Below are 16664 nucleotides of genomic sequence, written 5' to 3' on the forward strand. Positions count from 1 at the left end.
CTCTCTCACTGCCTATTTATTTGCCTTCTTATCTTCCTCCTTCACCAGATTGTAAACATTTCTGCAGCAGGAGATGTGTCTTTTATTTCTATACTTTTAGTGCCTAGCTTCATGTCCATCTCAAAAAATGTAAAATTGTTGTGAAAAACAAATGAGCACAAACCTTTGAGGAAGGGGTATTTTCTATTTTTCAGTTGAGGAAAGTGGCTCAAAACTTTAACTCCATTCAAGGTCATACAGGAACTTAAAACTGATCATGGACTGCAGAATTCTCTTTTCATCTGTGAAATAGAATAGAAGGAAAAGGATCAGGGCTAGTGAGTCTCTGTATTTTCCACAGCTGAGGATTTTTGTGCTGGTGATGCCCCGCATGTCCTTCTCACTCTCATATCCTCTTCTTAGAAAAGGAACTCCACCCACAGCCTTGGAAGGACAGCAGTTTTCTATTCAAAATGGTGCAGGCCTCAGCCATGGTTGATGGGCTCAGGAGTGGACATCTGACCCAAGAGGAAGCCCAGTTGGACCGTCTTTCCTGGGAATCCTGAGAGATCAGATCGGTTGGCAGCAGGCACTGAACCCATAGGTGGCAGAGAATAAGGGCAACTGAGGCTGACATTTTTGGGACTTCGGTTTTGGGTCATGTGGTTATTGGTCTGAATAACCCAGTTGGCCACTAGTGTGATCAAGTTGAGATTAGATAAGAGAATTCATGCTTGGCTACCTAAATGGTCAGTTTTTTTTCAATAGAAATTTCATCTTTTTAAAATTAAATATGCATCAACACTCTACATTAAAATAGACCCAAAGAACAAATTAAATATTTAATTATAGGTATTAGTATTTACACAGTTTGGTGACTTTCTTACCACTTCTTTTATTTATTTCATCTATTTAATAAGATATAATTCCATTCATTCATGAGTACAGCACACAGTTACAACTATCTGAGAACCTGCTAAAGGGTGAGTCAGGTGGTGTCACGTCTCTGACCTGTACTAGCTGATCTCAGCGTCTGCTACGAACCCCTCTTCCTCCCAGCCTTGCTACCCTGGCCTCTGCATTCCCTCACTGTGCCAGGTGTATTCCTGCCTCATGACCCATTAGTCTCCTAGGGCTGCCATGACAAAGTGCCACCAACTGGGTGGCTTTGAACAAAAGAAATTTATTGTCTTGATTCTGGAGGCTGGAAGTAAAAAAAAAAACAACCAAGGTGTCAGCAGGGCCATGCTCCCCCTGGATGCTGCGCAGAGGATCTTCCCTTGCCTCTTCCTAGCCTCTGAGGCTGCCCGTCAGCCCTGGGCATGCCTTGGCTCGCAGCTGCATCCCCATGATCTATCATCACAGGGCATTCTCCCTACTTATCTGTGTCCTTGTGTCCGCTTATAAGGACAGCAGTCGTGCACACTGGATTGAAGCCCACCCTAAGGACCTCATGTTGACTTAATTACATTGTATTGTCCCTGTTTCCAATTAAGATCTAATTTCTCAGCTACCAAGAATTAGGACTTCAATAGACCTTTGGGGGATGCAGTTCAGCCCCACAATCACAGCCTTTGCAGTTGTTCTTTGTGTCTGGAATGCTCTTTCCCCAGGTGTCCACATTGCTCACCTTCTCAGGTCCTTCTAGTCATTACTGGAATGTCACTTTCTCAGTGAGGCCTTCCTTAGCCCCTGTATCTGGAATGGCAACATGCATTTCCTGGCATTTCCTAGTTCCTGTCCCTGCTTTGTTTTTCTCTTTAGCATTTGTCATTAGCATATCATATGTTTTATTTCACTTATTTATATTGTCTGTCTTCCTGGTAGAATGTAAACTCCAGGAAGTGGGGATTTCTGTGGGTTTTGTCCACTGCTGTAGTGCCAACATCTAGAACAGTGCGTGGCACAAAAATACTTGTTGAATGTATACAAGAATCTGCCTGCACAAAGCCCTTCTGGGACGTGTTCAGAGCTCTAAGACTTGCTGCAGCTCCGCTAAAAGTCAGAATTGTGACAGACCTTCTCCTATAGCCACCTGAACATGAAGCCAAGTATCTTGGTTCCCCACATGGTGGAGTCAGGAGGGGAAATATCTTCGGCCCCAAAGACTCGTTGGTGGAACTCTGGTCCACAAAGCATGTCCAAGGGGAAGAGCAGGGCAGTGTCTCCCCTGACTGGTTTTTGGTTTCTGGATTTTTCTCTTTTCATCTATGAAATAGAATAGAAGGAAAAGGATCAGGGCTAGTGAGTCTCTATATTTTCCCAAATAAAACTCTCTGATCTTTTCCAGTCATTACACTTCTGTCCACCTGATGGCCTTTCCATCTTGGGCAGGCTTCCTTCCTTCTCTCCAATGCTGTTGGTTCCCCCAGCAGTTGACATGCACACAGCTACTTTAGATCTGAGATGACTCTTAGGGTTGTAGAAACTTCAGTTTATAGTATTGTGATGTTAAGTTTTATGTGTCAACTTGGCTGGACCATAGAGCCCCAGATATTTGGCCAACCATTATTCTAGACATTTCTGTGAGGGTGTTTCTGCATGAGAGGAACTTGTCAATCAGTGGACTTTAAGTAGATTGCCCTCCATAATGTGGGTGGGCCTCACCCAATCAGTCGAAGGCCTGCAGAGAACAATAGACCCCTCCCAAGAAAGAAGGAATAGTGCTAGCAGAGAGCCCTGGGACCTGAACTGCAACACTGGCTTGTCCCTGGATTTCCAGGCTCCTGGCTTACCCTGCAGATTTTGGACTTGCCAGGCTCTTTAATTTCATGAGCCAATTCCTTAAAATGAGAGTATCTGTCTATCTATCTATCTATCTATCTATCTATCTATCTATCTATCTATCTATCTATCTATCTATCTATCTATCTATCTATCTATCTATCTATCTATCTATCTATCTACCTACCTATCTATCTATCTATCTATCTATCTATCTATCTATCTATCTATCTATCTATCTATCTACCTACCTATATCTATCTATCTACCTGTCTATCTAATCTTCTGTTGGTTCTGTTTCTCTGGAGAACCCTAAGCAAACAGATGTTATGTTAGAATTCCTTACAGAATGAATCTTTGAGACGGCAGTGAAACAGAACTCCACGGTGTTTTCTAGAGCTGACACACTCTGCTCTGAAAAACTGAGCCTCGGGTGGCATGTTTTCTGGTCCTGGAGCTTTGGCTGTAAGACAGAGACCCTCCGTGGAGAGGTGGATTTACCAGGGACATGGAAGAGGGCATTCCAGAGAATGAGGAAACTCTGGGCTATAACAGACCATGCTTAGTCCCAGAAAAGACATGGTAGGAAAATACTCACTTTCTCCAATAACCAAGAAGCCAAGAAAGAGATTTATGGAGTTGGGACAGAAGGGAAGAAAGATAATTCTTTTCTTGGCCTCTTGGTAACTTCAGATCAAGGTTTTAATGGAAAAGTAGAACCATTTTCTTTATCTGGCTTTGCCACGGACCAGCTGTGTGACCTTCAGTGAAATACTACCCTTCTCTGGGACTTCTTGTTCTCACTGTTAAAACAAGGCTATTGAATCAGACCGTCTCTTCAGTGTCTCTCAGTCATGCCAGTCTGTCACCTTAGCTCTAATGTTCATGAAGGTGGGACATCTCTCGCTTACCTCTCAGTACCTAGCCCCTAGCATAGGGCCTAACATGCGGTAGCACCTAGCTCATCGTTGGTCCTCAATAGTAACTACCATTGAATTAATAAATCAGGATTAAAAAAAAAGACTAGATAACTTTTGAAGAAAAGGGAAGGGGAATCAAGGAATTTCATCCTGTGGACTCAGGTAAAAGATGTTTTTAATAAACATGAACTCTTTATTATAATCAAAAAGCCATTTCCTGAGCCACTTGTTTTATATATTCAGAATGCCAGATAGCGGGGTACAGTTATTTAAACCAACTCCGCGGCCCTGAGGGTCTCACTGTTTTATTGGGGTGACAGGAAATGCAGACCAAGGTTGCTAAATGACAACAAAAGGCATCTACTACGGAGTCTGGTCAGTGGTACTTACTTTTTAAGGGCTCAGTTTTCAAGGTTTGTGGACAAATATGAGGAAGAGGACCAGTTGAGGGCCTCTGTGGTCTCAGTTGTTCCACTCAGCTTGCTGACATTGTCTCTTCATGCCAAGCCGGCCAAAACGGACAGCAGCAGGGCACTCATTCGTGTCCTATGCACCCCCTGCAGCAAGCAGGTAAAAGCAGACTGCCCTCTGCTCTTCTGTACTGCCCCAGATTCTTTAGTCAGGTCAGACTTTTGCCCAAGCCGGGAATCGCTCTGTGTCAGCCCACTCTCTGCATGTCAGCTGACTAATGGTTTTCTGTCTGCATTTTAAAACAGCCTAGAAAAGTCTCGAGTTTACAGAGAGTCCCTCTGAGTCATGGCCCAGGAGAACCTCTATATGTCATCCTATTTGATTTTATAAAAGCCTTCAGCTTTTAGACCAGAGGAGCTGCCTCCCTGATCTTAAATAAAATGACTGTGGCTTTGGAGCCAGAGGCTGGCCATGCAGTGCCAGCGTGTCACTTAGGGACGGTGGGTGTTTGACATGTCTCTTCTCTCTGAGCCTTAATTGTCTCCTCTGTAGGAAGGACTGTAACTATAACTCACCCACCCCCTCAAACACACACACTCTACCCCCTTCTCCCACCCCTCATCACAGGGTTACTCTGAGAATTAAATGAGATCATGTATGTGACGGTATTCTGCATTATGCAAATGCCAAGTTCTCTTTTTTATCAGATTTCAGCTTTTATGAGTCATTTCAGACATCAGTTCTTGATGTATGTGTCCTTCACATAACCCCACCACTATTTCTTCTTCTTTTCCTTTTCTTGTTTCCTGGAAATTGTAAAGTTGGTCCTATGCATACTCCAGATGGCGTCTACTCCTGTGCCTTATTGCTTCATTCTCCCTTCCTGGGGGGTACCTACCAGCTTTCATTCCCTCACTTGATCAGTAAGTACTCAGAAGTTTTCTCCCAGCCCATATTGTAGCCATGCACACTTGCGTATCTGACACTGGCATATTTACTGTTTGATCGATCTGTTGTCATGTGCAGAAACCCAAATAATGATGGACCAATAGTCAAAAATCCTGTGTTCCAGAATTAGCACTGTCTTTGATTATCCAGAGAGCTTCAAGCCATTCAGTTCGATAAACATGTATTCAGGTCAGGGAAGTTGTTGGGGGAGGGCAGCAGGGGAATGTTGCCTGCTGTGCAGAAACTCAAAATTTTGTAGGTCACACAGATAAGTAAACCTCCAGCTATGAACCATGTGCTCTACAGTGGCACATGCACAGATAAAAAGGGCATATAGAGGAAGGAACAGTTTAATCAACCTTTGGAGGTTGTAGAGGCACTGCCGCAGAGAGGAGAGGACATCTGAGCTTGGCCTTGAAGGATGACTAAGATTTTACAATGCCAGTAAGGAGACCAGCTGGAAGGAAGAACATTAAGACATGAACAGAACAGCGTGATGAAGAAGTAGGAAGAATTTGGTGTGGCCAGAGCATAGGATGTGCGGCAGGGAGACGAGGCCAGAGAAGGCTGGGCTGAGGCTGTGTGGAACCTAGCGTGCCAGGCTTCCACAGACACTGGGGCTTTGTCCTCTACAGCCTGTCTCAACCAGGGCTCTACAAGAAAATAAAGCCCTCCTGACCTAAGGCATCCATCTTACCATCCACTTCTCCCCTGTATACCCAGATGATGCTAGCTATGTGCCATCCCAGAGAGAACAGAGAAAACCGGCACCCAAGTAATTTTCTGTAGGGCTTGATTCTCACGTGGAAGCCCAACTGAGAGAGGCTGCCAGGCAATGGCAGGCCATCCGACATTTAGAGAAGCAAGTGATGTCCTCGCGTGTCACAGAAACATGGCTCTGGTGACAACGAGAAGAACGCTTTAGAAGGAGTACAGTAGAGGATAAAAGGTGAACAAAAATCCTATTGCACTAATTCAGGGCTCAGGATGATGACAGTAGAAAAGGAGGAAAGGGACATCCTAGAGACATTTAGCAGGCAGAATGGAGAGTGTTCAGTGCCGTCTTCCCTGCTGTGACCTGGAGTCCGGGTTTCCTCCAGTGGCAGGCTGGAGCCTTCCTAAAGAGTGTGAGCAGATCCTCACCAATAACCCACCACAGGGCAGGCTGCCACTAATCTGGACTTCTCTGTGCTCTGCACACCCTATAGCCTCCAAGTTAGAACTTTTCTCTTCATATCCTGTCACTCTCCTGGGCATGTCTGTCCCATCCTCACAACTGACCTGCAGCCTAACGCCCGTCCCAGCTCCACAGTTCCCTGCTGGGACAGAAGCCCCGCCCTGAACTCCAGACTGCTTGGCTGAGATCCTGACACTCGGCTCTCCTATTGCAACCATTTTTCCAGGGGGCTGGGTTCCTCCCTGTGCCCCACCCCCACCTCCAAATTACTGCAGCCAAGTCAGCATTGCCAGCTCCAGGGCTGCCTGAGCCCAGCTTCCTCCCACAGCCCGCAGGCCAACCTTGCTGAGGTCCCAGGTGCCTGACGAATAGACCCACCCAAGTTCAGAATCCTCTTGCCTCCTCTGTGGCCCGCGCACTCATTTGTAATGTGAGGGGGTTATACTAGGTGACTTCTAAGGTAGCTCCCTTCCAACATCCTGTATTTCTAAGTAGGCCAACTGTAAAAGAAGTCTGCATTGACATAGAACAATTGAGGCTGGGAAACGAGTGAGTCAGGACTCAGCAAAACGATCCAGCTAAGTGAAGCCAGGAGATTAGAGTACAGCATGCCACTGGGCAGACCGCAGAGAGAGACTCAAGCCACAGATTAGCCTGCCCAGACAGCTGTGTGGGCAAGAAGACTGATGCCACACCCAGCTCCTTCGTCAGGTTCATGGTCAAAGAATTAACATCATTTTGTATCCTCTCTCCCCAAATGACAACATTCATTTACGAACCTAAAGCTATTTAGCATGGTGATCGTAATTCTACCTTTTCTCCCTGTCAGTGCTGGTGATTTCAGATTCAATATTATCGCATTAGTATTTTGCCCATTTCCTTGATATAACCACCCAGTGAATATTCCCTGAGCATCTAGCCTTAATCTCAAGACTTCCTACATTCTTGCCAGATGCTTCTCAGGGTGTGTGCAAGGAGGAACATGGGTCTTTGGAGACCTAGGTTTGAACCTCACAGCTACTTACTCATGTAATTCAGGAAAAGTTCATCTCTCTGAGCTTTGCAAGTGGGAAAATAAAAGCTGCCTTGCAAAGTTGTAGCCCAGATTGAAAGCATCTGGTGCATAGAAGGTTCTCAGTAAAGCAGTGCTCCTTCCTACATGCCCTGCCGCCTTCATCTCTGGAAGACTCTTTGCCCTGGTGACTGTTTCTCCTGGGCATGCCTGGATTTTTCTTCCCTCTTTTCCTGGAGCCCCCAAGGTCCCTGCTGGTCCACAAGAGTTCCTGCTCCAATTCCAGACCTGTGGCCTGCTGAGTCAGCACTAGCCCTTCTGGGAGGAGGGGCTTTTATTTTTATTTTTTCTGGTCAGAGCTCAGCAGTCACAGGCCAAGAAAAATCTTGGTCAGAAGAAGTGATCGTAGCTGAAGTCCCTAAGAGCTCCATTGTCTCAGCTCCAGGGTCTATTACATTGAAGATGAAGTGTCAGTGCTGTGATTAGTGTAGGGCCAGTCAGGAGACCCCGAGAGACAGTGCTGAAGTGGTGAGGGGGCCAAGTAGGATGCGTCCAAGCTGCTGAGCACAGGGTTTAGCTGTGGAACACACTTCTTCAGCTGGCTGGGGCTAGTATTCTTGGTTCTTCCTTTGAGGGATTCTAGTTCAGCGACCAGTGTAGACATGGTCTCTAAGAACCTTCAAGATCATTTCAATCTACTTTCTTTCGCACAGATGAACAAACTGAGATCCAGAGGAGGGAAATGACTTGTCCAAATCCATAGAGAGAGAAAGGACTAGAACTGCACCTAAACCCAGGCCTCTAGACTCTAGGTCCATAACCATGCCCATTATCCTATGGAAAAATAGTGATTGTTAAAATTCAACACATTATGGACATTCAGCAAATTTGATTGTTGAATAACAGTAGAGGGATTATTTGCTAACAGGATTTCTAAACAGGAGAGTACTCACTAGTTCCCCAAAATTTGTTGAGTCCCAGAAGGTCAAGAAAGGACAAATTGTGAAGGATATTGAATGCTGTGCTCAGGAGTAGGAATTGTTCTGTAGGCAGCATGAAACCATCAAAGAGTTTGGAGGAGAAGGTTGACCTGATCAGTTTCAGCAAGATCGTTCTGGTAGCAGAGGTGTGGATGGACTGGAAGGTGTCAAGAAAGTGTGTGAGGACACAGTGGGCTTTGGAATAGTCCTGGCAACAGGTAATTGCTGGAGGTATAAAGAAGGTCGGTGGCAGTAGAACAGAGAGGCATGGGAGAGCCAAAGGCCATTTCTTAAATAGGGCCTGTGGACAGTGGAATAACAGGCATGGCAGGGCAGGCAGGCCAGAAGGCTGAGCCCCACGCCAGCCAAAGTACAGCTTCTCCAGACCCTGGACTATGCCCAAGGTCCCAGGCTAACCAAGGCTCTCCACTCATGGCAGAGCAGCTGTTTGATGGCCACAGCCTCAGGCAGACCCCAGACTGCCAAGAGTCACTAACAGTAACAGTCCCTGAAATTCTGACTGTGTGATAAACCAAGGGTGTCTGTTTCCCTGGCAAAGTACAGCAAAGGTGATTGGTTGTGACACACAGATAGGAAGTCCTGTTAGAAGCATTATCTACCTAGAGGCTTTCAGTTAAGGGCAAAAAATTCTTTAAAGACAGAAAAATTCTTAAATATTCCAGTTTCTACACCTTGGCTGGATCATTTCAGTTTCCTGGTAAAAGGTAAGTATAATCCCCTAGCAGCTATGGAGGTCATGTATTGTTACAGTCCATAACAGAATTTGGTACCACGCAGTCCTGGGTTTGAATCCAGACTGGTCCTCACTAGCTGCGTAACCCTGAGCAAGTTACTAAATCTCTGCTTCTTCAACCATAAAATGGGGATAAGAGTAGTATGTGACGGTTGTTGTCTATTGATATGAGATAATGCACTTTAAGGGCTCAGCACAATGCTTACCACAGAGTAGGTGCTCAATTATGGTCAGTTATTGTTAATTTAATATATCCACTGCATTATTTTGTAGCATGGTATATATTTTTAGAAATCACCTTTGCAAGTGTAAAAAAAATGGTGTTCAACATTTTAAAAAGCCTCCTGTTTGAATATTATGTTTGAACCAAGTTTTAAAGATTCATGGATGAGTGGTGGTATAGCAGAATTTTGGATATGTTTACATGCAGATTTTATGAATGTGCAATAAAAGTGTTTATTTTACTTCCCCCAAATTTCTTGTTCAAAAAGTGATTTTGCTATTGATTTTCTGGGTGACTTTGAGTTAGTCCATTTAACCTTTGAAGCTCTTTTTGCTTCCTCTGCAAAATAATCTGGCATAGGCTACATGGTATCTACAGACTACCAATTCTAAAATAAGTACATGGAAGTGACTTTATCCTCTAATTTCATATTACTTGCATAGCTATAATAATAAGTCCAACCCCAATTGTTTCTAAAAAAAGGTCTAGAACCTTTCATGATTATCAAGAATTATTGCCAAGAATCTGACTACCATCTTTATTATGATGTGTGCACTTATTTATGTAATGGTTTGACAGTATATAGCGGACTTGCAACATCTGGAAGGATATTCACAGTTGACAAGCAGAAAATGGGAACTAGAATTTGTATCTCCTCGTACACTTGCTGGTCCTTGGGGAAAAGTCACTTAAAAAAATTTCTCATCTCTTCATTTGTGTTGTCAAAGTTTCTTGGGATAAGTGAGTCGGTTTGGCAAAGCACTGGGAATATGGTAGTAAAGATCATCTTTATGACCAAACTTTTCAGGTCTAGCTCCAACTTACCCTCCCAACCCTTTCCCCCACTATTTTGCTTTCACACATTCTAATACAACCAGACTGATCTTGGCTGTTTCCCTAAATCATGTGCATTTATTTATTGTTCCATGTTTTACTAATGCTGCTGTCAACCCGGAAACACTCCACTTCTTTACTCTGAATTCTTCCTCACTCTCTCTGCCAACATTTGTCCAATTCCTCCCCATCCTTCAAGGTTTAGTGCAAATATCACGTCTCCACAATGTCTGAGTAATCATCCTCTTTGGGTGTAGTGAGTATCTCCCTGGAAGGGAGCTTTCAGAACTCTTTTGATACGTACCTTGCAGAGGGTGCTGGCAGATACAATAGCACAGAGATTAGGCACACGGGCTCTACAGTCATACCACTTGAGTTCAGATCCTTAATGGTGCCTTAGCTGTGATCTTGGGCATGTTATAAACCTCTGCATGCCTCAGTTTCCTCATCTGTAAAATTGAGCTAATGGAAGTATCTACCTCATCTGGTTTTTGTTAGGTTTAAATGAGCCAGTATATGTAAAGCATTTAAGATAGTGCCTTGCCCACAGGGATTGTTTTATTATTACTTTCTCCTTTTACCTTATTTTACAGATATAATATCACTGTCTTTTGTTTCCTCCTAGACTCTACACTCCATGAGAGCAGGAGGATCTGTACCCTTTCATTTTTTGTAGCTCCTTTTGCCTTGACCTTAGCACACAGAACTAATCAAGCAGCAGATTTGGGAAAACTTAGGCCAATTCCTTCCTCTCTTTTCATCCCTAATATTTCAAGGTGACTTTAACTATGAAATAAGAGATTCCATAAAGAAGCTTATTGTAATTAAATGTCAAATTGGACACTAGACTAAACAGTCTATAGTCAGTGGCATGCTAATGCACAGGGTAAGCACGGGGCTTTTTAAAGAATGTTACATGTGGTGTTCAGCTATTTGATCCAGGGCTCCTAGTCCTGGTCCCATTCCACTGCTCTGAGCAGCCGGATTCCATTACCCTGCTTCCCAGGGCTGCGGTCAGCCCAGCTCCAGCTGGCCATGCGGACAACCTCGGCCACCATACCATTCAGTTCACTCTGCAGGGAGCAGACTCACCTGTGATCCATGGACAGATTGGTAAGCAAATGTGTATGGAAGGAAAACATTATGTATTACTCCTTCAGGACAAAGTTCAGTTGTAGTCAAGATTTCAGGTCAAATTCAGATCAGTTTCTAAGATATTATCCACAAATATTTCTCACATCTTTGCAGAGACGCTTCTTGGTCTGTGTTCATGGATTTGTGCCAAACAGCAGTTTACCCAACACTGTGATTCATTTATTTGTTTTCTATACACTGTCTGACTTTTCTCATATTTGGCTTTGGCTGAGGACACTGAGCATATGTTTCACATGGCTAGTCAGTCAGACTTTTTAGTGTACTTGGATCTTAACATAAAAACTAAATTAATTTGGGAATATATGCAAAGGTAATGAAAACACTAATTCAAAAAGATATCTGCATCCCTATGTTCATAGTAGCACTATTGACAATAGCCAAGACATGGACACAACCTAAGTGCCCATTAGTAGATGAATGGTTAAAGGAGTTGTGGCGTGTATACAGTGGAATATTATTCAACAATAAAGAATGAGGAAATCCTACCATTTGCAACAAATGGATGGACTTTGAAGACATTATGCTAAGAAAAATAAGTCAGACAGAGGAAGACAAATATGATACGATCTCACTTATATGTGGAATCTAAAAAAAAACTCATAGAAAAACAGATTTTACTTGTGGTTACCAGAGGCAGTGGGCGGGGAGGGGGAAGGGGGAATTGGAGGAGGTGATCAAAAGGTACATACTTCTGGCTATAAGATACATAAGTATTAGGGATATAATTTACAGCATGAACACTATAGCTAACACTGTATAATATTTAGGAAAGTTGTTAAGAGAGAAATCCCAAGAGTTCTCATGAACAGAAAAAAATGTTTTTTTAATTCTTTTCTTCTTATTGCATCTCTATGAGAAGATGGATGTTAGCTGAACCTACTGTGGCAATCATTTCACAATATATGTAAATCAAGCCATTATGCTGCATGCCTCAGGCTCATACTTTGATGTATGGCTATTATTACTCAATAAAACTGGGGAAAAAAATTCAAACCAAAGGCTGGGATTTTTCTAGTAATAAAGCAGGGACTACACATTTTCTTTTTAGTGATATTAACTTCAGTGTAACAGCATTAATGTTAAAACATAATTCAGGTCAGGTATAATATCAGCTCCTGGTGTGTCATTAATAATTCCTAGTTCATGAATAAGAGCCATATATAAAGTAGCACAAGCCCACAGAAATGGGCCTGGAGAAATTAGGCCACACAGGGCTCAGATAAATTAAAGTGTAAGATGCTGCCTTCTCTCCCAGAAGCAGCATTTCTTTTTTTGAAACTAACCTTGGCCACAGGCAGAGCAGGCACTGGCCTATAGCATGGAGGGACATTGGAAGTCCCAAAAGTTGGTTCTCTACCTGCCTTTTATGCTTACCATTCCTACCTCTAGAGTGGCATTCCATTGGCGAAGTTTGCTCCAGAGACTTCAGTCCATTGTTTTACTAATTTATTCATTCATCAAATGTTTATTCATGCCACTATGCACAGGAACTAGAAGAGAAAAGTGAGTAGGACACAGAGTTTTTTCTCTGGTGGGAAGACCACAACAGGGAGATGATTAAAACTCTGCATGTTTGACAAGTATCATGACAGAGCTTTACCTAGGGGGCTTCCAGAGAGGTAGGAGGTGACCCCAGAGAATGGGATGTCACAGAAAACCGAGAATGGAGAGATGATGATGTCATGCACTTCACAGAGGACAAGTTGAGTGAGGAAGGGAAATGTTGGGTGTAGACCCCTCTAACAGGGTAAGAGCTTTAAGATGGCCAGGAGTTATGAACTAAATACAGTGACCCATGGAGTTCCAGTTTCACAATGTAAAGGCATCTGAGAGCTGGGCAGAATTTGATTCAGAAGCTAAAATTTGATAGAGAAGTGAGTGCAAATGGACAGACTGGAAATCTGGGCCCCTGTCAAGGAGGGGTTGAAGAGGGCACTTGGTTGTAGGAGAAACAACTTAGGGCACCGGAGCCAGAGTTGGAGAAGCCTGAGACAGGGACTAAAAGAGGAGGTCAGAAAATGCCAAGCAAATTGTACCTCTTTCGTTATTTGGGGCAAAGCGGGCACTGGATTAGTTCTTATACTGTGAGGTGCCAGAGGGAAGCCATAAGAGAAATTTGAATTAATGTCATTTATCTAATTAAAATAGGCCAAGCATGTGTTTGGCTTCAGGACTAGGGAGACAGTTGAATTCTTGAATTCTAGTCACTTCCACCACTGCACTATAACCCAAACAGCATATCTCTCCCTTCTACTTGGAGTACCTCTGTGCCCTCTTCTTTGCCTTTCAAGAGTTGGCAGAAGTGTCCCCTTCTTCCCTGATGGTTCAGACTGTTGATCGTGCCTGCTCCAAGCTCCTGGGGCAATCAGCACATCTCTCTCGTGGATTAGCACTCATCCATCACTGCCCCTATTTGCTTCTCTATCTCTCTACCAGCTGTGAGCTGAGAGTAGAAATTGCCTTCCAGCCCTATATCCCCAGGACTTAGCCAGCCTAGAACACAATATTCTGGCAATACATTTCTGTGGATGAATGGATGGTCCTGTGGTTCTGTGGATGGCTGGTTGGCTTGAACAAATTAGATGAATGGCCCAAATCAGTAAGGATTTGAAGTCTCCTTAGGCATATAGACCTCAGGGAGTGAATGCTCAGAAAAGTGGTGAACATATTTCTCTTGCCAATAAGTTTCAGCCCCAGACAAGTTCACTATGCATTCAGTGAGACTGAAAAAAAATGACAGTGCAACGTTCTTGGGGTGAAAGAGTTTATATCCAACTTTATTCCTGCGGTGGCAGGTCATTCACTAGAATCCCATCCACCCAGAGCAAGTCTGCATGCAGCAAGCCAGTCTCTGCCTCTGGGCCTCTCTGCCCCTGCAGCCATCTCAGTCTTTGTCCTTGGCACTGCCACCACTCCAGCCTCTGCTTTTCTGCAGCCATGTCGCCCAGAGGACTGGGTAGAGCTCTTTACATAGAGTCAATAACAACGTATTGCCCACATGTGTGCAGTGAGCAAGCTAACCAGGGCCAGGTGAGAATCCTGGCCACGGGAACTTCCACTTGCTCCACAGTATTTTAATGTTGTAGCAAACAGTGGGTAAAAAGCAGGTATCTTGGTCCAAATCACACCTAGTTGCAATTCTGTGTGCTTTATTTGCCTGTTCACACAAACTCTGTAATTTTTGGCCAAGGTTTGCTTAGTAAGCAGGTTTCAAAGTTGTGGAAGGAGGAGCAATCTAATCGAAAAAGTTCAAACCAGGAGCCAGGAGGTCTCGCCTCTCTTCCTGATCCCCCACTGACTTCCTGATTCTGTAACCCAGACGAGCTCCTTATCTCCAGATGCTTCCAGTCTTCTGACCTCCAGTCTTTCCCCTTTGTACTCCGGCCTCCACCCTCCACCCACTTATCTTTCCTGAAAACAAATTAATCATCTTTTTTTTTTTTTGCCTCTGGAGCAAAGTCCCACCTCCATCGCAGGCAAGTGAAGTCTTTTGAGTATCTCTCAAAGCTGATGGCTCTTTATCACGGCTCTTATGCCCAGTTACTTCGCGGTTTCCGTTCCCCTAAGCAAGCTCTTTCATGCCCCTGTGTGTTTTTCACACACTGTCTCCGATATCAGCAATGACCTTCCACACACATTTCACCTGAGGAGCTCCTGTTTGTTCACCTTTTAAGACTCAACTACTGAAGCCCAAGAATTGCTTCCTCGGTGAAGCCCCTTCTAACGCCTTCAGATGACGTAAGCACCACCTCCAGCCTGCTCCCATAGCATTTTACTTATTTATCACAGACCACTTAGAACCCTGATAGAAATTATTTGCTTACTCAACTACCTCAGGTTCCACCTAAACCCTGGGTTCCTCTAAGTCAGGGGCCCTTGTTCTTGTATCTTCCCTCTAGTTTTGAGCACTTAGAGGTTCCTCAATGTAAGCTGGTTGAAAAAAAATCAAAGGAGTTATACTGAATTTTACATGCACTGTCTCTCTAACTGTGGCTGCTATTCACTACTCCATGTCCCCATGAAACCTATTAATAAAGATTGTTTTGCTGAGCACTGATCAGGCAGCAGGCACACTATTTGATACCCTTTACACGTGATAGCTTCATTTAATTGTTATCTCAGCCTTGCAAAGCAGGCATTACTATCACTACTACTTTACAGATAAAGAAACTGAGGCCCAAAGAGGTTAAGTATGTTTCCCAAGTCATAGTTAATAGATGGTGGAGCTAGGACTTAAACTGAAGATTCTCCAACTTCAAAGCCCATGACCTTTCCACAAATCACATGTTTCCTCCAAGGCCTGCACCTGGAAGGTTCTGGGTTGTTTAACTGCTCTGCACTGCACTAAATAGGACTGCAAGATCAGCTTGCAGCTGGGGCCTGGCCATCTTCACAGCCCATCCATGAAATCCTAGACAGCCGGCATGCATGGAGACAAAGCTCAGATCCTCTTCCTGGCAGGAGGCTGTCTTCTGGCACATGCGGCCGGCACTCCACTTCCTGGGATCAGATGAAGCCCTCAGCCCTCTCAAGTTCATGGGTTTGTCCCTGATGTCCAGCCCAGAAACTGTCTGCTTCCAGGATCCCTAGAGAATGAGACATTATTGGCTTCTGGGATGTTTTTCTGGTCACGGAGCCCTCAAGGTGAAAGGTCTCTTGGATGGAAGGGAACAGGCCAAGTTTATCCAGCCCTGCAAGGCGTCAGGCGGCCCGGAGCCACATTCCGTTAGGATCCATGGAACAGCTGAGGCTGCTTCTCCTCAGCATGATACCTGCCCTCCGAGGACAGCGCTCTTCCTGCCCTGCTGTGCAGCTGACATAAGGCAAAAATCCCACTGCAGAGCTCCCTTCAGGCTGGACCCTGTGCACAGGCCCTTGGAAACTCCCTCTTCTCTCTCTGCCTCCCCCTCCGGCGTATGGGGAGAAGAGGAACTTGCGAAAGGGTATGTGCTCTTGTCCTGCAATGTCTCGTAGGAATACAGGAGAGAGAAGAAGGGAGAAGAGTATTTCCATGCATGTGAATACCCATTATGTGCCAGCCATTTGACATGCATCATCCCATTCAATCATCACTGTAAGTATTGTCCCCATTTTAAAGATATGTGAACTGAAACTTACTTCTAAGCACAACACTGCTGTTTCCTTTCTTTGATAACAGGGATATTGTGAAACTGTTGACTTTGGGCCTGAGAGCCAGTACCTGGGAGCTCAGCATGAGGGTGAGGTAGGACACGACCCTGCATACTTCTGCAGGAATCAGGGATTCTATCGGAACCCCAGATCCAGCTGTTCAGTACTGGGAAAAGCAAGCAGTTTGAAATCCCACAGAAAGGTCTTGAACCAGGAGTTTGAGTGCATTTGCCTGAGTCCCAGTTCTAGGACTTACCATATGTGAAATCTTGTCTTGGTTTTCTCATCTATAACGTGGGAATGAAAACAACTGATTTCCTATTTTAGGATTTTGTGAGAATTAAATGAGATACAAGTTGTAGGGTGTGGGGAAGTGTTACAGAGACCCGGCCTATTCATAAATGAGCCACGTTCGTG

At 44.4% G+C, this 16664-nt stretch overlaps 1 long non-coding RNA gene across 1 annotated transcript in view; it reads left to right on the forward strand.

The window, feature by feature from the left end:
- The first annotated feature begins 13878 nt into the window (after positions 1-13878).
- Positions 13879-16664, forward strand: part of LOC108398150 (uncharacterized) — a 61751-nt gene continuing 58965 nt past the window's right edge. The window contains exon 1 of the long non-coding RNA XR_001853338.3: positions 13879-16191. This is a non-coding gene — a long non-coding RNA (uncharacterized lncRNA). The remainder of the gene's footprint in view (positions 16192-16664) is intronic.

Source organism: Manis javanica, chromosome 11 (assembly GCF_040802235.1).
Source record: "Manis javanica isolate MJ-LG chromosome 11, MJ_LKY, whole genome shotgun sequence".
Lineage (NCBI taxonomy): Eukaryota > Metazoa > Chordata > Mammalia > Pholidota > Manidae > Manis > Manis javanica.